General features: G+C 43.5%; 2 long non-coding RNA genes across 3 annotated transcripts; one reads left to right on the top strand and one right to left on the bottom strand.

Moving 5' to 3' along the window:
- Nucleotides 1–9410: 9410 nt before the first annotated feature.
- LOC149343849 (uncharacterized) lies at nucleotides 9411–17755 on the top strand. Of its 2 annotated transcripts, XR_016283150.1 has the most exons (5): nucleotides 9412–10106; nucleotides 11869–12191; nucleotides 14169–14222; nucleotides 17342–17458; nucleotides 17541–17755. It is a non-coding gene; the product is annotated as an uncharacterized LOC149343849 (long non-coding RNA). The 2 variants fall into 2 exon arrangements; XR_016283149.1 differs by having other exon boundaries at nucleotides 9411–10106; nucleotides 17342–17755.
- A 2248-nt stretch (nucleotides 17756–20003) lies between these two features.
- Nucleotides 20004–20624, bottom strand: LOC149343848 (uncharacterized). Its single transcript, XR_016282731.1, has 2 exons — nucleotides 20485–20624; nucleotides 20004–20365 (listed from the first exon to the last, which is right to left on the bottom strand). It is a non-coding gene; the product is annotated as an uncharacterized LOC149343848 (long non-coding RNA).
- Between the last annotated feature and the right edge of the window lie 1421 nt (nucleotides 20625–22045).

Raw genomic sequence — 22045 nt, 5'->3', positions numbered from 1 at the left:
CATGTGCACAAGTACTTGTTATATGTGAAATAAAATGGCATATTTCAAACCAGCACACAAAAATACATGTTTGCTGAAGATTTCATCATTGTTACTTCATTAATAAAAGTTTTTGATACGAGACCGTCCTCCATCCCTAAACATGCGCTTGATCTCATCTGCCCGTATCTTTTATACATTCTCCCAAGACGTGACTATGAAAATTTTGCCTAATATATTGGACACTGGAGTCGCAAGTGTGGCAGCCAGTGAAGAAGCAAAAAGCCCTTTCTCAGTTTCTTTTAGGACCTATGGCATTATCTATAACTGGATGCAACCGAAGAATGCAGCAGTGAGTACCTTCACAGGGGGCCCTCCAAACAGTGCTGTCGACCAGTTGTGATGACGTCACGGTTCATCTCACTTCATGGAGGCACTTGCCAGCTACGAGCGATTTCACGCTAAGGTGTTAACTGCAGCGTCATTAGAACTAGTGATGCCATTGGCAGGAGAGCCACTTATGAGGGCTATTCATTGCTGCGTTCTTGAGTTGTATCTGAATATGCGAGTATGGTCAATGTCGTATTGTTTTTCTGCTTTCCATGAGCTCTCAAAACGGTGGGAGTCGGTGGTAGCATGTTTTACGGTGGGAGTAGAAAAAGGCATGTGGGGCTGCTTGCATTCCAGCAGGCATTACAGCAGTTAAGAGGAATCGTATCAATGCAACCAATACATATAAGTACATAGCGGAGCAAAATGGAAGATCTACTTTTCCTGTATTTTGTAGGGCCATGACACCACTTTTGTGCATCCGCTTCAACGTCCAATGTTTTCACAGATGTTCCTGCTGCTGTTGCTGCACCAGCTGCTGTCCGTCCCGCTGCCCGTACGGGGTGATCTGTGCTTCGACGGTTGGCACTCCGACAGTACATCCTGCACTGAAGCGTCATCAAGCAATTGCAGCTTTTCAACCGGCCACCTACCTGCCAACCTACCGCCATCAGAAGCGTTCCTAAAGCCGCTGCTCGACTCTAATTCTGCCTTGATTGTTGCCTTAATGGAAACATGGTTGCACGATGCTGTTCCAGACAGTACTGTTCTGCTGAGTGAATCCTGCTTTAATATTTTTCATTGCGATAGGAAGTTCCGGAGAGGAGGCGGTGTCCTCATTGCAATTAAGAAGGAAATTGTAGCTATACCTGTAATAGTCGCCTCTTTCATTGAATGTGTGTTTGTTTTTTTGAAATGCGGCATTGCTAACCTTATAATTGGAGTGTTTTACCGTCCTCCTGACATGTGTGATGGTTTTGCTGAAGAATTGCATCGCCTGTTAGGTGAAGTGTGTGCGCGTGTCCCGAATTCTATTTTGCTCATTCTCGGTGACTTAATTTTCCCAACATCAGGTGGGATATGTTGTCTGCCCCTCCTAGTGACAAAGAATCCCATGCCTTCATACAGGCGTGTCTCGACTTTTCGTTATGTCAAATTATCTCTCAACCTACTCTGTCATCGGTGCATTTCTCAAACATTCTGGACCTCTTCCTAGCCAGTGACCCAAATGTTTGTTCAGATGTCATTCATCATGAAGGCCTTTCCGATCATCAAGCCGCCGCGGTGGCTCAGCGGTTATGGTGCTCGGCTGCTGACCCAAAAGACGCGGGTTCGATCCCGGCTGCGGCGGCTAGAATTTCTTTGGAGGAGAAATTCTAGAGGCCCGTGTACTGTGCGATGTCAGTGCACGTTAAAGAACCCCAGGTGGTCGAAATTTCCGGAGCCCTTCACTACGGCGTCTCTCATAGCCTGAGTCGCTTTGGGACGTTAAACCCCGTAAACCAAACCAAACCTTTCCGATCTCATTATCACCGCGCACATCAACTGTCTGTTCAGCAAAAGAAAAACTGTTCCAAAAAAGATAACATGCTACAACGGGGCTAACTTTCACAAAATGAACTCCGAATTAACCACCTTCTCAGTGCAATAGCTTTCTGATTGGTCCTCTACTGTTGAGAACTGGATGTTCAAAACTACACTTACTAACCTCATCAATGAGTGCATTCCTCTTATATCGATAAAGTGCAACCCAAGTGTACCCTGGTTTGATCTCAGGCTTCGTAGAGCTAATAATAAAAAAAAACGTCTGTACAGACAAGCCAAAGCGTATCGAACTACTCATTCTCTTGAAAGGTATAAGCAAAGCGATAAAGAATACCAAGTATTACTAAAAAAAACCCGCAGGGAATTCTTCAGCAATGTTTTGCCAACAATCATCACCAAAATAACCCATGAAGATTCTGGCACGTTATTAATCCCCGCAGCTCTGATGACATTATCCTTACTGACTCGAATAACACTCCAATTCCTGCATCCGAATGTGCTCAGATGTTTCTTTCAGCATTGTCATTTGTATTTACTTTAGAAGACATCGCTACAGCTCCCAGCCTAGGTCAATTTCTTGAGGTTTCTATGCCCCAAATAGTTATTAATGACGAAGGAATTAAATCCCTCCTGAATAATGTTAAACTAACTTCTATCTCTGATCCTCTGGGCTTTAACAACAAGATTCTTAAAAACATTTCTGAGAGCATTTATCCAGTATTGTCATCACTCTTTTCTCAGTCATTATCATCTGGATCGATTCCTAGCGATTGGCGCGTAGCTAAAGTAATACCCATATTCAAATCTGGTTACCACTCTAATCCTCTCAACTATCGTTCAATATCCTTAACTAGCTCCATATCTAAGCTAATGGAACATGTTGTTTACACTAATACCATCAGCTATCTTGAGCACCACAACATCATATTCAAATACCAGCATGGATTTTGAAGGGGTTTCTCATGTGACACTGAACTTTCCGGCTTCACTCATGACCTCTTTTCATCAGTGGACGCAGGCAAACAAGTCGATGCGCTATTCTTTGAGCAAAAGTCTTTGATGGGGGACCCGGTCGAATGCTTTAGAGAAGTCAAACTAACCCACTTGAACATTCATTCCGATGTTATTGCCTGGGTTAAAGCTTTTCTTGCATGTCAATCTCAGTTCATTTCTGTCAATAATCATCTTTCGTCCTCCTCACGCGTTTCGTCCGGTGTTCCCCAGGGAAGCGTTCTGGGACCTTTACTTTTTCTAATCTTCATAAATGACTTACCCGCCTCTGTATCATCCAAAATCAGATTATTCGCTGATTATTCTGTTATATACCGTAGCATTTCTAACGACTGTGACCACCAATCTTTGCAGACTGATTTAGATTCCATTAGTAACTGGTGTTCTTCTTGGTTAATGACCCTTAATTCCTCTAAAACTAAACTTGTCTCTTTCACTCGCAAGTCCTCCCGCATCCCGACATCTTACACTCTCCTTAATTACCCGGTTGAACTTTCTACTTCCTACAAGTATTTGGGACTACACCTTCAGTCTAATTTAACATGGAATTACCATCTTAGCCATATTCTTGCAGCTGCTAACCGCTCTCTGGGTCTTCTAAAACGTAACCTTAAACAAGCGCCTTTTCACCTAAAAAAAGCTAGCGAAATCAATGTTACACATTTACTCAGCTGTTATTTCATTCCCACCAGGAATGAAAGCATAGCCTCTACCTCTCAGCGAAGTATAATGGGTGCTCATGGCAATACAGCTTCTCATGTGATAATGCCGTTCCTGAATGCTTGTGTGTGCCTGCTGTTTTTAAGGTTTGAAGATGTTTTGAAATTTGAGTCTGGTTACAACTCAGATAATGCCATTCCTGAATGTTTGTGCATGCCTGCTGTTTTTAACGGTTTGAAGATATGTTTTCAAATCTAAGTTTGGTTACAACTTAGATTTTGTGCACTTTGTTCGGTTTACGGTTGATTATGTCACATGTTGATGCTGCATGAATTCATACATTAACACTCAGTATGACCTGCAAATCTCCAATGGTAAGCCTATGATGGTTCACAGCTTCTAGCAACCCAGCATGCTACTACTTATGGCCTCAATTATCCCGGTTGGCAGGTGAACGACAGGTGCAACCAATGTGGCAACATAGACCACAATGACATACTTCCTCTGGCATCACATCGTCTCCATGCAGATATCTGCACACAAAAACGAAATTTTTGGTTTATTGTCCCTAGTCCATGAATGCTTTAACGTCTTCTGTGTGCTCCATCATTTGTATAGTCTTCACACTTAAACATTTTAGAGAGCACGGATATTTATATTTACCACAAAGCACGGTGAACCATTCTGTGCTGCCCCACACGCTGAATGATTACCGGCGTTTTCTGAATTAGGCACACACGGCGGAGCCCGTTTCAATGTGAGGTCAATCGTAAACTTCTGACTCCCAAGAATGAACGATGCAACAACCTACAACTTCGGGCTGCAAAGAAACACACAAAGAACAAAAAAACAAAAAACACAAAGAGAAAGAACAAAGCACACGGAAGACCAAAATTCTCATAGTAGCAAAGATCAAGACAAGAGTACTTGTCAAGGAGAGGCTACGATACAGGTGTGTGACTAAATCTGCCTTGAGCTAAAATAGGAGAAGGGAAACTTCGTCTGCTCAGGCTAGTCGTCCAGGCGGAAGGAAGGAAAACCTCAAAGACGGCATGAAACAAGAGAAACACGAGGAAATTATATGATCATGGCAGGTGTCATTTCGCTATTATACCTGTTTTCGAAAATTTATCTGTGCCTGTGTGTTCCAGGGATGACAACACATTACCTCGGCGTAACACATTTTTGACCAGAGGGTAGTCAAAGTCTCTTTAAAGTGATGCAAAGGATTGTGGAAAAGCAACGTGCAACAAGCTAAATACAGATGTTTCAGTTAGAGTGAAACAGGGCCAAGAGTCAAACTCCCCAGGTCAGAAATCAGCTTTTCATGTAATTATGTTTGCAACAACCCCTTCTGATCAGTATAAAATTGCAATACATGGCAGTGAAGCTCTTTCAAAATTGTGAAATTCAGTGAAACAAGTTTACTGTAAATGTCCACAACTGAACTGCTATAGCCGACAATTATCATGCACTGAATGGCACCGAAGCATTAGTCAGTGTCATCAAAAATGTAAGAAGCCATGGGTGTGATGCAAAAAGAATGCAGTGCCTTACTCAGGTAGGCTGTTGATACCTTTGCCGACTAACTGATGCTGAAATACTTCAGCACTGCAAATACAAAGCAATGCAGAGAGCTTTTAAGACGTGTTATGCACCACTTTTTAACAAAAGTATAGCTGGAGATGACTGAATTGAATGAAGAAACTCAAGTGAAATTATTACAGCCATCAGTGCACACACCATCAGCAGCTGCCTTGATTGTCATGTCCAGAACAGGTAGAGAAGCTTTTTTCTCTAGTAGCAGTGACAATCAAACTTTCATCAAATGTAACAAAGCACTGGAAGTCAAATGCAAATAAGAATAAAAAAATAGTGGCTAATGCTTGAAAAGCTGGGAGAATGTGCTGCCAGAGGAGAAAACAGGTTATAACAGCGCTGGCGTCAGAACCATATTTGCTAGAAATTTATTCCAGAAGAAGCTTGGAGAGATATTCTAATAATGACTTGTAGCACTGACAATCAAGATGTTTCACAAAACGATTAACACCTATAATAAGACTGATAACACCTGAACGAAGACATTGTGGAAGATGTGCCACCAACTCCAGAAAAGTACTTGACCTGGAGACATTTACTTTCCCTACCTGAAGCAGATGCCTTCAGACACTGTATGCACAAAAGATGAAATGGCAACAGAAAGTGGTGACCTCCTAGGAACCACAAGAACTCCCAGCTCACTCTCTCCTTTTCTAGTCTACTTTTCCGATAAATGCCCCTCCCTTCAAGCACCTCACAAGTCCTCAGCTGTGGTCTCTTCCCAAGATGCTGAAACCTTTTTCACTGGAGGCTCACCGGAGTTAGTTTCGCACTTTACATAATTATCTTTGGCTCTGCCTTGTGCAGGTCATACTGAGGAGAATACACATGCCCTTCCTTTCATTCTGTTTTGATGTGTGGTATGCCTACCTTCATACCACATCTCTACTTTCTATACTGAAATACATTTGAGTTTTAATTTTTTTTGCAGAGGAGGAGTCACTAAGTTACTATAAAAATTCTATTTGCCCTGTGCTGGTTTTCTTGTGCACAGTGGTGTAAAATTAACTGTTACATGCCTGATGTTTAAGTGTATGCGTTGACATTCTTTGGTATGTATGTACTGGTATGGATTCGGTACACTGCCACATCTTTTACGACTACTGCAAGTGAATGTCATCATGGCATGCACATTTGAGCTATCATACAAAACAAATGACATCTATATTAGCACATCACCAAACAAGAATGGCCTGCAAATAACTGTAAATGAAGATAAGCAAACATTCCAAAGCACCAAAAGCCTTGCTATATGCTGAGTCCGAGTAAGCAGCTCTACAGCAGCCCAACAGATCCAAAATGTAGTGGTCATGCCTGGCCACCTATAAACGCTCTCTGCCAGGTCTGGCACTGCACTGGATACATGCGGCCCCTCCACAGGAGCTAGAATTGGATAACTATTGGGGTTGTGCCTCAAAATGCTCAATGACAACATTCCTTTAATCTCAATTATTTACGCTATTGTTGCATGCACTTTATGACAAGTACAGCTTGGCATGTGTAAGGCTGTGCATGACTAGGGTAGCCTAAGTGTCAACGCCTAGGTGGGGGTTTATTCGGGGTTTCTCGAAAAACATGTCCAGGAAATACACTAGGTAAAGTGCATTGTGGCCATATCAGTTTTTCACACACATAAAAATCGAATTCCTTAGAAAGGAGACTATCAAACATTCTAAATACAAAAGTAAAAATAGCCAAAGCAGGCAGTCTTTGGTTACAATAAGTGTTACAGCTGCCAAACTCCCACAAACGACTGAAGTGGATCAAGAAAATTAGCAAAACAAAAAAATGACCCGGCAGCAGTAATATTTATTGCATATGGCTATTCTTATACTCAGCAACAATGGCCTAAATGAATAGAAATGGTTTGAAAGGCTTTGCAGGCATCTAAGGTTCATGAAATGATAAGTCTTGAAATCACCTTTCTCAACCCTGTACTTGTGTTGCCGCAATCTGAAGTGTCATTTCCTGCAAGTAAAAAAAAAAAACAAGCTGAGTGCAGCTACTCGGTATCCGTAGCATTTATAACTGAGGCAATGTAGTACTGCGAGAGCAGACATTGCAGAGAAACAAGCCACAGGCAGAGGAGAGGACACCTTGAGAGTAACCTGCAGCACATTTCATTCTTTTAACAGAGCTACTCAAGGCTCACAGGTCACCTGTCTATCAATGAAATAATTTGTCTGTGTACCCAACTTGCTCCTCGCATAGAATCACTCCAAAGAAAGGCAAAACATTTATCGAAGCCGCACTTTTCTGCAGCAATTTAAACATCTGTTAAACATCTGTCAAAGCATCTGTTAGCACATGGACAATGTTAGTACCATGAATGGTTGGTGCTTACCACCTTGTAACCAATGCACTCATTTTGTGAGTCCACACATAATGTACACAAACTGGGCCAGTCAGTTGTGCTGTTTTATGGCAGGTAAGCACTTAAGTCTGCTTACATGGAGCAATGTGAAAGCATGTGTTTTGAGTAAAGGAAAAGTTTTTGAGAAAAGGACACAGTAGCTCTCAGATCTCCACACCTCGGTGAACACCTCAACCGCATCTTACGTGAAAATGTAGCCTCAGGAAGCGTGCAGTTGAAGGTGCATATGTCATCGGCCCGAACCCCTGTCACAAGCTATAGCCACCAACCCGACTAAAACACTAAAATTAAAGCCACAGTTGTGTATATACCGTATTGTGCGTTTTTATCGTAAAGGATTTCAAAATTTTTCTTACCTCAACCGCTGGCTCGTTTGCGGTGAAACTGCACACGGAGCTTGCGTATTATGGTAACTTTTGTATCGTAGCAAGTTTTACAACGGTACTTACTTAGTTGAGCCGTGCATGATGCAAAAGCGCAGTCGTCTGCGTCGAGATCGGCGTACCGAAACCCAAAACACCGAGTTTTTGCTGAAGGGCGGCAGTAGCGCCATCTGTCTGCTGCAGTGGAAAGCGTCACAAGGCACCAAGGCGAGCGTTGCAAGGAACGCCGTTCCGGCCTTTTCGTCTGCTTCAACTGAAGCGCTTCGAACATTTTCAGACAACTGAGGGGAAAAAATGCCAGAAACAACTATTTTAACGAGGCTTTGCCATTTGAAAGAATATTGTTTGACGTCGTTTTTTCGTCCAATGATTTTAGTCAATTCAGCTCATATCGTCTGCTTTCGTGGAGCTGTGTTTCTCTTGTTTAATTTCGTTGTGGAAGACAGATGGCGCTACTGCCGCCCTTCAGCAAAAACTCGGTGTTTTGGGTTTCGGTACGCCGATCTCGACGCAGACGATTGCGCTTTTGCATCATGCACGGCTCAACTAAGTAAGTACCGTTGTAAAACTTGCTACGATACAGAAGTTACCATAATACGCAAGCTCTGTGTGCAGTTTCACCGCAAACGAGCCAGCGGTTGAGGCAAGAAAAATTTTGAAAGTCTTTACGATAAAAACGCACAATACGGTACAAGACGTCTTACTTGCTTATAGGTGACATCTACTTAAACGAATGCAATTTGAAATAAATTAATGGAATTAGCATATCATATAACAAAATCTGCTGTGGGCTACCACTGAGTATGAATATCTCCAGATGGTTAAGAGCAGTACCATCAAATAACCTTGTGCACAAATGTAAACCACCTGCCATATGCAATAGACAGCATGTATTTATATATCTGCACATGCAATAACCAGCGTGTGTTTATTTGCAGCTAATGTACAAAATTAATTTTTTCCGCATGCAGACATGTCTAGGCTAAATTGCTTACATTCCCCCTCCCTACAAACACTTTCCTTTTCTAGCCAGCTGGGAAAAATGTATTGGGTCCAAATGAATGACAATGAATGACTCAATGGTAGATTTTTTTATGGGGGGAGGCCGGTAGCTATGTTCACACTTCCACAGCTACGATCGTACATGCCCTCCTGTGATAAGTACTGCTAAAGCCACCTTATCCATAATCCATTGTATTATTTCTTAACACATGAATAGCTCACTAAACAGAAACGTGTTGCTTCTAGCAAGAGCGGTAATCTGTCGTTACCCCTGCCAGTTTTATTTAGGGCAAATGCACTGCTCTCCTCCTTGCATCGGATCAGAAGTTAACCGCGATACAAAGTATGAAGTTGCAACCAACCTTTAGCAACAAACGGTTGTCACTCAACCGCAGAATAGTAGACGAGCCACATCTCCCTCGCTTGTCCCATTTCTCCGCTTCTGGAGGCACGCCGAAGTGGAGGGCTTCAGAACAGAAGTTATTTTTTGCCAAAACGAGAGTGCAGGGCAAACTGGCTCTGTGCACAAAAAGGGTAAGCAAAGCGAAGGCGCCGAGTGGCCCGATCGACTGCGAGCACGCGAGCAGCGGCGTTCCAATGTTGTCATGACAACGCCGGATGTGACGTTGCAGACAAGCAGCGCAACTAGCGGAGGGCGTAATCAGAGGAAGGTGATCCTTGTTGCGATTGGCCAACCGAGAACAGACGTCACTGCTCTACTCTACGTCACTCTGTGGGGACTTTTGGGGAACACTGCACTTCAACCGACAGGGAAAATCTCAACTCTTCGTGAAAATCCCAAGGTGCATTTCTCGTTTGCTTGTTTTTTATATTTTTGCCTTGAGCATGGAGACGGACACGTGCGATGGCGTTGCTTCAGCGGTTTGCGACAAGGCGTTCTTCAATACTAGTAATTTAAAAACACCCATCAAGGATTATTCATGGGGAAGGACGCGGTTGTTGCTGCGACGCGTCTTTTCTTTTTCTCTTTCCTCTGATCTCCTCTATCTGCACGCGGCAGCGGTGGTGGCTCGGATCCAGCCAGTAGGCAGGCCCATGCAATTTCCTTTTCATCGTTCTCCCAGTCACAACAACAACATGTAGTAAGGCACGGCCGTTCTTGTGCGACTTACGTCCGAAGCATTTTGTCGCCCTTCGTGACCTGCGACGGCACCACAACTTCGAGGAAGAGGTGGAGAATCTAGTCTTCGACTCGAATAAAGGTAAGAAACGAAGTCTATACTACTGCGTGCACGCACGCAGTGATCAAAGCAATAAAGGGCCAAAGCGGGATGCAGTCGCGCGCTTAGATTACCGATTGCAAAGTTGCAGTTTATTGACTTTTCGAGCGCGCGCATTTTAAGTTTGTAAACACAAAGCGCGTTCTTTTTTTTTATTTACGGGCTTACACTCACCTGGGGAAACTTGCACGTGGTTTTGTGCACAAAAACTTAGCGATGTCATGCACGTTTTTTAAAGGAACCATGAAGATTTCAATGGGCTTAGTCTAGTGCAGCAGATCTGCAGAGGTAGCCTTTGCGGGCATTCGTGTGAAATGTGAAACGTAACGTACTATAACCTTTCAAAGCCATGACTTGTCATAGTCATTTTGCACTTATTTGTAATGTAAGGTGTATAGTTTGTACAAAGTTTAGGTAGTCATAGTTTTGACTCCTAATCATTCTGAAGTGTAGCATGACTCAGCACTTTACTAGTAACATAAGGTGTGCAGAGTTTGTACAAAGTTGCGTAGTCATGCCTTGCACTCATGACTCGTCATTCTGCTACATAGCATGACTGTGCACTTTAATGATTTGGCATTCTCTCTGGTAAGCAGTCTTATGTGTGTCTGCAGAATTTTTTTTTGGTGTCCTAGCTCCTCCATAAGCAAAGTGACAAGCAGTGCACTCTCTTTCATATTTAAAGTGGCCACTGCAGGAAAATAACTGGTCCTTGCAGCAGACTCGCTGCTACAGGCCTTGCTTATGCTTTGTTGCAGGCACCTGCAATGTCTCGACAGGACACACAACATTGCCGCGGCATGCACTGGCTTAGCAGCGCTGAAGCCATGGCAATCGCAACACGCTGAAGTGTGTAGGAAGAATGTCCAGTATTGTTCTGCCTATAGAAGTCAACAGCGCTGACCTGAATTTGTGGTCAAAGGACAGGGCCATGTAAAAGGTTGCTGTGCAGGAATGAGTTTTCGCAGGTTGTAGTAAAATTGAAATACTTCCATGTAACAGTCCGTGCAATAACAACCTGAACTTAATAATTTTCGCCAAAAATTGTTCCCCATGCGCTATAGCAGGAAAAAAACAGTAAGCGAATGACTGATAAATTTTTAACAATAAAAAAGCTGGGAAATGCAGTTCTGCACTGCAGGCAAACGGCTAAAAATTTGAAGCTAAATCTGTGTTGTCATGCGCACTTGGCAGAGGCAGAGCGCCAGTAGTAGTGCGAGAGTACTGCATATGTGCCCACTCCATAGCACATGCATTTTTCATTAGTGTATGTAAAAAGTACAAACTTTAATTTGGCCTTGCTTTTCAAAAAATGAAAGTAGTGTGATACACAAAAAATTGACAGAGAAGTTGCAAAAGCAGAATTTCATGAACATTGCCTTGTCTTGTTACTTTACTGTTGGCTTTCTAAGGATGCCTTATGCCGTTATCCATGTGCTATGATTGTGTACACGTTTTTATCAAAATGGAGCCCACCTTTGTTCACGCCTCAATTTTTAAAAATTTCTTTTTAGTCATGAGTGGTCAGAGACTTAACATCATATGTTGGCATCGTGTCATAACTATGTTACAATGCTGCTGTGAGGCTGTGGTTGCTATGTCGCCGTTGCTATGCTCTTGGCACAAACCCACATACATCGCAGGATCTTGCTCGGGGTTTACCGTTCGGAATTGTGCTTTCACACTAATAATTAACTAATACTATGTGGAGTGCTTAGTTATGTTTACAATCTTTCCGTTTCAGGATTTTGCACCTGGAAAGACGGAGAAGAAAGCAAAACTTGCTGCCATTTTATAGCTTCTACAGGAAAGAAGGAATGTGCACCAAGGGTTTTTAAACGCTACCGGCACTTCCACCGTTTCGGCTCGTACGAAGAGCTTCCTATAGAACAGCGCCAAAGGCAGGAAAAGGAGCAAGGAAGCTGCAAAATCGGCGAACACTGCTTTGCTACTCTAGCATGAAGAAAGAGGGCAAGGTATATTTAGTGTTCCAAAAGAAACACTACGGACACTTAAATGAGGCCTGCCACCAAAGGCTGTCCCAGGATGATGCCAGAGTACTTGCAGGTTAGCCACTCCTCTTGTACAAAGCATTTGTGCATGCTGTGTTGACTGTACCGGAATGTGAAAACGTTTAGAAGCTACACTCCAGCAACCTTTCATAAATGGGAGACGAAAGTGCAATAGAAATGTATTTTAGGGGAGGATATTGCTCATTAACTCGAGTGATCATTTCAATGATTTTTATTCTCCTGTGATGCATCTGTGGCACAAAAGAGGTGGGACAACACGAAAATGCCTATTGTAAAGTGGGAGAAGGCATGTCCCACAAAACGAGGGGGCGGAAGAAGTTATAGTAGGGCACAGCTTAAGAACCCAGTGGCCAATGCCACTCAAAGGAAGCCTGCCATCCAATGGCGTCGACCGATTCTCATGATGTCATGGTTAATCCTAGGGGGTAGCATTGCAGGAGGGTGGCAGATGAAAGGGGATTAGTTATGGCTTTAATTGGATTAACTGATGAAAATCAGCTGACGCCATTGACTGGGGGGTCTTCTTTAAGGGGCATCTGCCACTTCGTTCTCGAGTTGTATCTGACTGTAGTGCAATTCACTTGAGCCTACTTGGTCGCATCGAAGGGTGAAAAACAATTGATCCACGGCACATTGCATGCACAGCACAGTCTGTACGAACTTCATGCCGTTTAGTTTAGAGATGCTTTGTGGAAGGGGTCCAGTCTTTCGAACTGAACATAATTAGGAATGCCATCTAGCACTGAACTACTCCAATGTCTGTTCTTTTGTTTTTCTGCTGGTTTCATTGACTATCCTAGGTCTGTCGCTCAATCGGCTGATGTTGAACTTCATCCGTAAGAAGTCGGCTTGAGCTCCATGAAACGTGTCTTGAATTACTGACAGTTGCACTCGATGCTAGCCTCTTTTTTTGGCTGCGTGTCAAAAGCGTAGGCATTTTGTTGCTGATCAAACCAACGCCACCAGTCTAATGGTTGTATAAGGGCCATGTTTTTTCTCATAAGAGAGATCGTCTGCAGTGAACTTTCATTAATTAGAATTATTTGGCTGTTTTGGCACTTCATCAGTAACGCTCGCAGGAACGGCTGTGGTTTGAGTGTTCAGCTACTAAGCTGGAGTACCCGGGTTAGAACCCGGCTGCGGCAGCTGAGTTTCGATGGAGGCAAGAGGTGCCCACGTGCTGCGCAGTGTCAGTGCCCAAAGATCCCCAGGCGGTCGAAATTATTACGGAGCCCTCCACTACAGCACCTTTCTCTCTTGCTTCTTTCACTCCTTTCCTTCATGGCATGGTTGAGGCAGTTACTGCACCATTTCCTTTCCTCAAAAACCACTAATATAGAATACAAGCCTGCACAAGAGTTTAAATCGCAAAAAAAACGAACAAGCAGCATTTATATTTCAGTTTATGTATGACTGGCATGCCCTCCAATTGTCTCTGACTTAGCAGCAGTCATTCAGGTGTTGAAACTGAAACAGCATGAGAAAAATATTCACTTAAAAATTATTCACTTGGCGTAAGTGAATTCTACATTGTGACTCGTGCACACTATTGTCTTGTGCACAAGTCCAAAGAAACGAAGATCGCGTTCAAAAATTTGGTGTCTCTACTCCTTTAAAGGTTGCTGTCAGGCGAATCGGTGCATTTTTTGAATATGCAGAATGAAATGGGACAGGATGTGAAGCACATGTCCTTATTCTTTTCTTGTCCACATTTTCAGTGCTGTTATATTCTGCATTTATAACACGCTGTATATAACTTCCCTGTTTTGCATTGCAGTATGCAAGTTTAAACTCATAAAAATAAAGTCCATCTGGCTTTGAAACAACCATTTTGTCGTGTGCTTTGCAGTGCCACAAAAGTTAAATGAAAGTAAGATGAACTGTGTGTCACCTGTGAAAAGGAACAAAGTGGAAGATGAAGGAATCTGACCAGAAGTATTTGTCACTTTATTACATGGCTGTAGGCAGATGAACCAGAGATGTTAACAGTTTTTTTCTGTACCATTTTCAGGCCGGTTAGCAGAAGGAGTGCCAGAAAAAACCATTGTGCACAACATCCGAGCAGGTACAAGTGGATCAAGCCCACGGATGCAACTTGCGACCACTAAGGACCTCCGTAACATTGCAGATAAGTTTAGGATTGGCAAAACAGAGCAGAGAGATCCAGACGATTTTAAGAGTGTTGAATTATGGGTCGAAGAAATGAGGGCAGAAAATGAGTTGCCATTGTTGTATTACAGGAAGAAGGGTGACCCCAACAGTCAAGATGGTGACTTTGAGTTAGCATTAATGACGTTCCCACAACGAGAGCTCCTTTATGAATTGGGGGCAGCGAAACTGTGCATTGACTCCACCCATGGCATAAATAAGTACTGATTCCAACTGACAACCCTGCTCACAATTTCTCAAGATGCCTTTGGTATCCAGTGTGCCTACTTGATTTCAAAAAGGGTGAACACGGGCACTGTGTTGAGGTTTTTCGAGGCCATCAAAGAAAAAACACAATACCATGTCAGGCATTTATGTCTGATGATGCCCCTGTTTATGGCAGTGCATGGGAGCAGGTGATGGGTCCCTTGAGGAGTCGACTGCTTTGCAGCTGGCAGGTGCTACACAACTGGAGCACGCACCTGAATACAGTCACAAACAAGGACTGCAGGAGTACAACAAGGGACATGCTGCACACTGATGAAGTGGACAGATGAGACTGAGTCTCAACAGTTGCTCCCTGCACTTCTTGGTATCCACTCCAAAGAGCATCGGCTTAATTGCCTTTGGCTTTGTCAGATATTTTGAGAAAACATACGCAAAGAGGGCATGTCAGTGGGCCTACTGCTATCGGCAGTACATTGGATTAACAACAAATAATCACTTGGAGTCAATGCACAAGGCACTTAAGTACTCTCACTTTGGTGGCAAGGTAAATGGGTGATTGGATACATTAATCAAAGTACTCGTCAGTTTCACATCCGAAAAACTTTACAATAGGTGTCAAAGTTGGAGCAGACCACCGCAAATCTGCCCTGTTTAGGAAGCATAAAGTGGGGATTGAGCTTTCTAAGTCCAGTACTGAGAGAGTTGGAGATGGCCAGTGGCGTGTAAAGTCACAAAGTTTGGTGAACTTCAAGCACACAGTGGAAAGAACTAGCAAATCGTGCAGTGGCTGCAAGCTTCATTGTGAGCAGTGCGAGGCTTGCCACAACATGTACACAAGTACGTGTTGACCATGGAACGCATGTGCACATGTGCAAGCACATGCATGCTGTTGCTATAATGGAGCTACACTCGTGCCAGATGCACAGCAGCCAGAAAGTAGCATCTGACTGTGCTGGCGTTTGTAGGCCCTGCCAGCTGAAGATGGCAGATTTCAGGTGAGGGATTAGGATTGTGTTATGAGCTAGTTGGCGGGCTATTCTGACAAAGTGCTTTATCATAGCAAGCTCAAGACACAGCAGCGAAGAGGAGTGCCATTTGCTAATTTTCTTGAAGCCCACATGGTCATGAGAAAGGTGCGCCATCATATCCCATATCAAGCAGCACCATTGACGGTACACTACAGGCCTCTGGCATTTCTTTTCTAGTCATTCCTTTTTCCTGAAACTTTCCTCCTAGGAATGGAGAACTCATCCCGCCACGGCGCCTCAGTGGCTCTGGCATTCTTAGACTGCTTCCCGAAGGCTGTGGGTTTGATCCGGCCATGGCGGCCACATTTCAGTGGAGGCAAAATACAAAGATGGCCATGTGCTGTGCAAAGTCAGCGTGCATTAAAGGGCCCCAGGTGGTGTAAATTAATCCATAGACCTCCATTATGGTGTCCCTCATAGCCCATGTGTCGCTCCCGAATGTTAAACCCGACAATTAAGAAATTGAGATATTTCAGGCCCCTCATTTCCTACTCAGAATCTGCTTGTGTGAGTACGCCCTCTCTGGCACTGCTCAACAGAGAACTTCTGACAATTGGCAAACATTTTTCATCTTTGGGAAATTAGTGCACTCATTTTCTTGTTCATACCTGCCTTGCATTCACTATAATTTTATTTCTTCGTCATCCCTGCTTGATTTCATTTTGTCTGCATGTGATGCACTCATAGAGGCATGCGCTCTTGAATAAAATTAGTATGAAGTGTCGCTCCATGCTGCATTCCTCTTTGTTGCGTCGTGCTGTCACAGTGCACCGCCCTTTTAGGACATCTTGAGAAAAACAGCGCTTGCAGACAAAGGACCAGAACAAGAAGGGCACAAAAAAAAAAACAGCGCAGTTGTGTGTCCTTCTCGTTCTGGTCCTTTGTCTGCAAGCACTGTTTTTCTCAAGATGTACCCCAGCCAACTCGCCCAGCAACACACCTTGTCTTTTAGGACAGTTGACAATATGTGGTTTTACAGTTCTGCAATGCATATGAGAAAAAGTATTCTTGACAAAAGGCTAAGCCGTAGCTGTCATCTTGCACACTGAAAGCTGCAGCGCAAAACTACTATTCGTCTTATTTTGCAAAGAGAATACTGCTGCAACAGAAAAACAGTATTACTCATTTTTCAGAGCATTGCTGGTGCAATTTGTGACACGAACTTATATTGCCATGGTAGAAACAGCCGTGAATAGCCTTCCCTCACATGATAAAGCACTTCATAAATGAACTTGCTTGGCTCTTACACAGTGTCTCTCCACCAGCCTTCCAAGCAATGAGCCTTCTGTTGTGTGATGGGAATACTGTGCCAACTTTGTTGCCTAGAAATTCTAAAATGCCCCTATTTGTCGAGAAGGCAGCTTAGATGAAACATATAGTGCCCAGTTAATGTCATTTCCTTTTTACTCATTAATGAAGAATGCTTCAAAACCCAACTGCAACGAAATTATAATTTGGCTAGAATGCCTGTTAATGTGCTGGGTGTGTCATAAAACTAATTGCAACAAAGTTTCATACTTCTGAGAAAACTGACTCTGTTGCTACAAGTGTTTAAAAAGCTGTGTAGTAGACAACGTGGCATGTCCATATAGGCAGATACGGATACCTGAGTGCCATACGGCCTCATGTCTGGCCCATTGGGAATGAACAGATTAGGGACAGTGTAGAGTGAAAGGCTAGGGGCTAAAATGTGGCTTGGCAGTCATGGGTATGGTGCTGTGGCAGAGTTGTTAGCAATTTGTTTCAATCCTGCAGATGCTGATTTCTCTTTCCATTCCAGGTTTCTGTACACCATATTTACTTAAATAATGGATGCATTTGCATAATAAATGCTTTCCCTACATCAATCATCAAAATCTGGGGAAAGTTCAACTGACCACACCATGTTTTACACCATGTAATAAATGCACCAAACTTACCATTCTAATTTTTTCCCACAATAAACTGCATCCATGATGCAAGTAACTGCGGTATTACAGGTTACAGAATGAAGCACTGTCAGCCGTATTATGTGGCCGCAAGACTGCCTGGCGCCATGTGAAGAGGAATGCTCCCAAGGCTCATCACATCACATTTACTCCAGTATCCAGATATGGCACCCGTTTCATCCTGCACATCACATTCACCTCGGGCTGGTGATAGCCTGCCAGCTAGATTAAGAATGTCGCAAATAAAATGTCTACCTAACTGAAAACTGCGGTTGTATATGTCGGATATTTTTATTGACTTGTGGCAGTCTACCTGGACAGGTTATGGTAATGCAAGGCAGCCCATTATGCACAGCATATGAGTGCATAGGCACCACAACTTCGCATCTTTTCTAAGGGTTCATGTTTTGCACTATTGGGTGTGACCCGACCCATCTCTCCACAATCCTCACGTAATTAATAATAAAGTGCTCCTAATCCTTTTTTGACCAAAATGTATTTTCCTAGGCATATTGGCAATCTGCAATTTGTATTTCTCCACAGATTTGGTACTTCTGAGAAGTTGGACGGTCATTTTTATAAATTATATATTTTTAATAAGCTAGCAGATACTATTCTTGATTTAAACATTTGCAGGCATATATACGCTGCCATTGTTTGCCTTGATAAATACCGTGTCCATTGTGTAATCATAGTACAAACACGTTAATTGATTCTAAAGGATGTTAATGGTGCTTAATTACGCCGTACAAGCCCAGCTGTGGCTTTGGAAAGCTGCCCTTCCTTGGACTCTGACATTAAATACAACTTGTACGTGGGAAAGACTAATCTTACTGTGAGTGTAACGACAAAATTAAACAAATTCCATTAGACGCTGGTATGATCCCGGCTGCGGCAGTTGTATTCCGATGGTGACACACTACAGGCCCAGATGCTGTGCGATGTCGGAGCACGTTAAGGGCCACTGTTGGTCGAAATTACTGGATCCCTCCACTGTGGCGCCTCTCATAGCCTGAGTCGCTTTGGGACGTTAAACCCCATAAGCCAAAGTTAGCATTATGTTCCTGCCGGATCGAGCAGCCGCTGACAGGGTAAGACTGTACGAATGGGTACCATCAATCACTACGTGACACCCCCACTCCACTCACCCGATGAAATCCCATCCATCAGTGACACATCCACTCTCTCCACCCTTCGACTCAGATTTGCAACCGCTTGCCAACCGTCTCCTCCCGCCCTCTCTTCTTCCCTCTTCCCTGCAATTTCGTGAAGGTGGATTTCACTCCCTCCACTCTGTCACCTGAGGCTTCAGACCGACGGATTATTCCAACATGGGGGGTTCTGATGCTGATGCACTAAAATGATATTTTTGAAAGGCAGCTACAGTTTGTTACATGTTAAGGAGAAGGGTACTCGCTGCACCATGCAAAATGCGAGATCATTCCCTGGTGTGCACACACTGCATCACAAGAGAAGTACATTTGGCACCTAAATTTAAATGTGCAGTATAGCGAGCAGTTAGCACCAGGTGCTGTACACAGACACGAGCAAAAAATGAGCACGCTTATTACCAGGCCCTCTCTGTGCACCCTCCCTATACATAGTGCGAAGACTGCTTTTGAAGCTAAGGTTGGTCACATTAAAAAGAAATAAAGACAGCACGAACACGAGAACCGGACACGCAGCACTGACAGAAATCTTGATAGTCGGTGCTGTGTGTCTGGTTCCCGTGTCGTCCCTTTCTGTTCGGCGACCAACCTTAACTAGAACAAACAACTTGCCCGAACCCTTGCTTTTGAAGCATTGCACATTGCATGCAGTAAGTAGCACACAGTACAATGCACAGACTGAGCCATGTGTGTTATTGTATCAGCAGTAAACCACGTGCAAAAAAAAAAATCAACAGCCAATAACTACAGTCGGTAAAGCGAAATTTGAGCGCAGCTCTTCACATATTTTAGTTTTGCAGTATGCTGAAGTAAAGAATTCCAGAGGGCCACCTGCCCCGGCGAGAGGCAGTGATAGGTGACATTTCGCCCTGAGCACTTGGCTATCACATACTTTGTACACAAGTTCTGACCCGCCTCATACGAACACCAAAACACTGTCTTGAATATCTTTTTCAATGAAGGCAAATACACTGGCTTACACAAACATCGAAATTACTTGCTATTACATCTTAATAAAGTGTTCAGTGTCACACTGTCACGATGCTATATATCAATTTATGCATGCCAGCACATCATCTCTGGCTGACAAAGATCTGACAAATCTTGCTTTTTGACAGTATGTGGGCACAGAGTCATTGATTGCACAGACCAAATATGACTATACCAGCAGAACGAGAACTCGGAGGATTACCTTAGAACTCGTGTGTCTTTGAAAACATGCAGTGAACATGGAAACAATTTTATTTTTAAGGTGCGCCGCCCAGCGTATGCACATGCGTTCAGTGCACTCTTTCTGCGCCATGAAGGACGACTCGGTCTCAAGAGGAGAAGTACACACTGCCAGTGCATTCCAGAACATTTAATTCAGATAGGTACTACATGAGACGTAAGCAACGTATCTATAGCGTTCGCACCGTGCAGCTTTATTGCTTCGCTCTGTCCCGAGCATTTTTCAGTCCACTGAGGTGGTTGCGAGCCACAGGTGGGTTAGTCTTGCGATTATTCTGCCGGCAATTGCTTCTCTCTGTAATCTAGCAGATCTACGCCACCTTGCACCCACAACAGTCGTCAACTGGTACTGTCGCCATTCGGTGTCTAGATCAGTGTCTTGAAGGATCGAAGGCTGGCTGGAAACGACATGCTGCAATGTTCTCCAACCCTTGCATCACGAGAAAGTCAATGCGACGACATATCACAGCCCACGCACTGCATCGTGATGATTATAACAAGAGTTATATGCACAGATATTTTCCAGAATGAGCTGGAAACACCCAGATCAGGGACAGCAGTACTGGACGGCGCGGGCTTGCGTCCTGCTCACTCACCTTTAGGGACGCATGGGAGGTAAACACGCATTCCATAGGCGGTCTACTGGTTACAAACAAAAAAGTGGCAAATTTAAAGAACTACACACGCCACAAAGACGAGACACCGACGAATACTTCACTCGCAACAGCCGCCGACCGCGATTGGAATGTACGTAAACAACCGCCATGTTGTTTTTTTTCTTCTTTGCTGACTGTAGGGGGCGCTGTAAGAGCGCTAGCATCATCATCATCGCGAGGTCCCTCAAATAAAATTAAATACAAATAGCCGAAACCAGCAATAAACTAGAAAAAAAAAGCATTAAACGTTAAAAATTGCAACATAAATAAGAAAGTCATTTATGCAGTTGACGAAAATCAACACACTCATTCAAAGGAAACGCCAATAAAATTGATTCATAAAAATAAAACAAAAATATAAATATGCATGTTTTCTTTTTTTTTGGTTTTGACTAAAGCTAGGACGTGCGACTATTTTTTGGCAGTTTTCTAAATCGGGTCGCCCAGTGCGACCATAAGAAAATTAAGGCAAGAAAACTGAAAACGTAACAGGGGCACTTAAGGGTCAACATTGCATCGTCAACAATATGCACGCTTTCTCTCTTGCTGCTCATCCCAAGCTTGAATGCATGTCAATTAGCTGTTTCAAAGCAGAACGGTCTTCTATCATTGTAGCGGATTGAACTGAACCAAATGTACTGTCATGAACAAAGCGGTCACATAACTTTCACTTATGCAGCTCGAACTCACATTATTTATTATTTGAGTTTAGTTTTAATGACATGAAAGAACCACAAGTGCCATTATAAAAGGTATTTTTCATCAGAGCACTTCGGATGGACTAGAAGCCTTACTCCCAACAGTGTACAATAAAGCCATTCACACAAATCATGTTGGCAGCAATGTTGGAACTGTGTGCGTCCACCTTACTTGAAACTGCAACGGATGCAAGACAGACAAAATTTGACCATTCAAAATCATAATGTGCCGAGATATTGCTGCCATCTTGAACGTAACCACGCTTGCCATTACAATCAAAATGACTCAACAGCACATGCAAACATGAGAATTTTTTCTTCACAGACATTTTGACACTACATTTAGTTCACTATTTATGCAACTTCCGTTTATTTGCACGATGGACATGAATATTCACATGCACGCCAGTCTTAGCATGAGTGCCATGCATACGTAATTGTCGATATGCACCCCGTCACACATTGTGCATTTACACATAAAAATACCCATGAAAACTCAGCAAGTGCTCAGCAATTACTGCAGCTTAAATGGTCAAGCACACAGAACACGTCAAAGTTATGGTATGGTATAGAATATGGGGTTTAACGTCCGAAGGCAACATGGGTTATAAGGAACGTCATAGTGCAGCGCTACGGATTAATTTTGACCACATGGGGCTCTTTATCGAGCACTGATGTCACTCAGTACACAGGCGCCTAGCATTTCGCCTCCACTGATAGGCAGCTGCCGCAACTGGGATCGAACCCGTCCTTGGGAACAGCAGCGGGCACCGTAACCACTCAGCCATTGCAGCGGGGCAACG

This window comes from Amblyomma mixtum, chromosome 5, assembly GCF_055824585.1.
Source record: "Amblyomma mixtum isolate Tamu chromosome 5, ASM5582458v1, whole genome shotgun sequence".
Taxonomy (NCBI): Eukaryota; Metazoa; Arthropoda; class Arachnida; order Ixodida; family Ixodidae; genus Amblyomma; species Amblyomma mixtum.
This window is presented reverse-complemented; position numbering and strand designations above follow the sequence as displayed.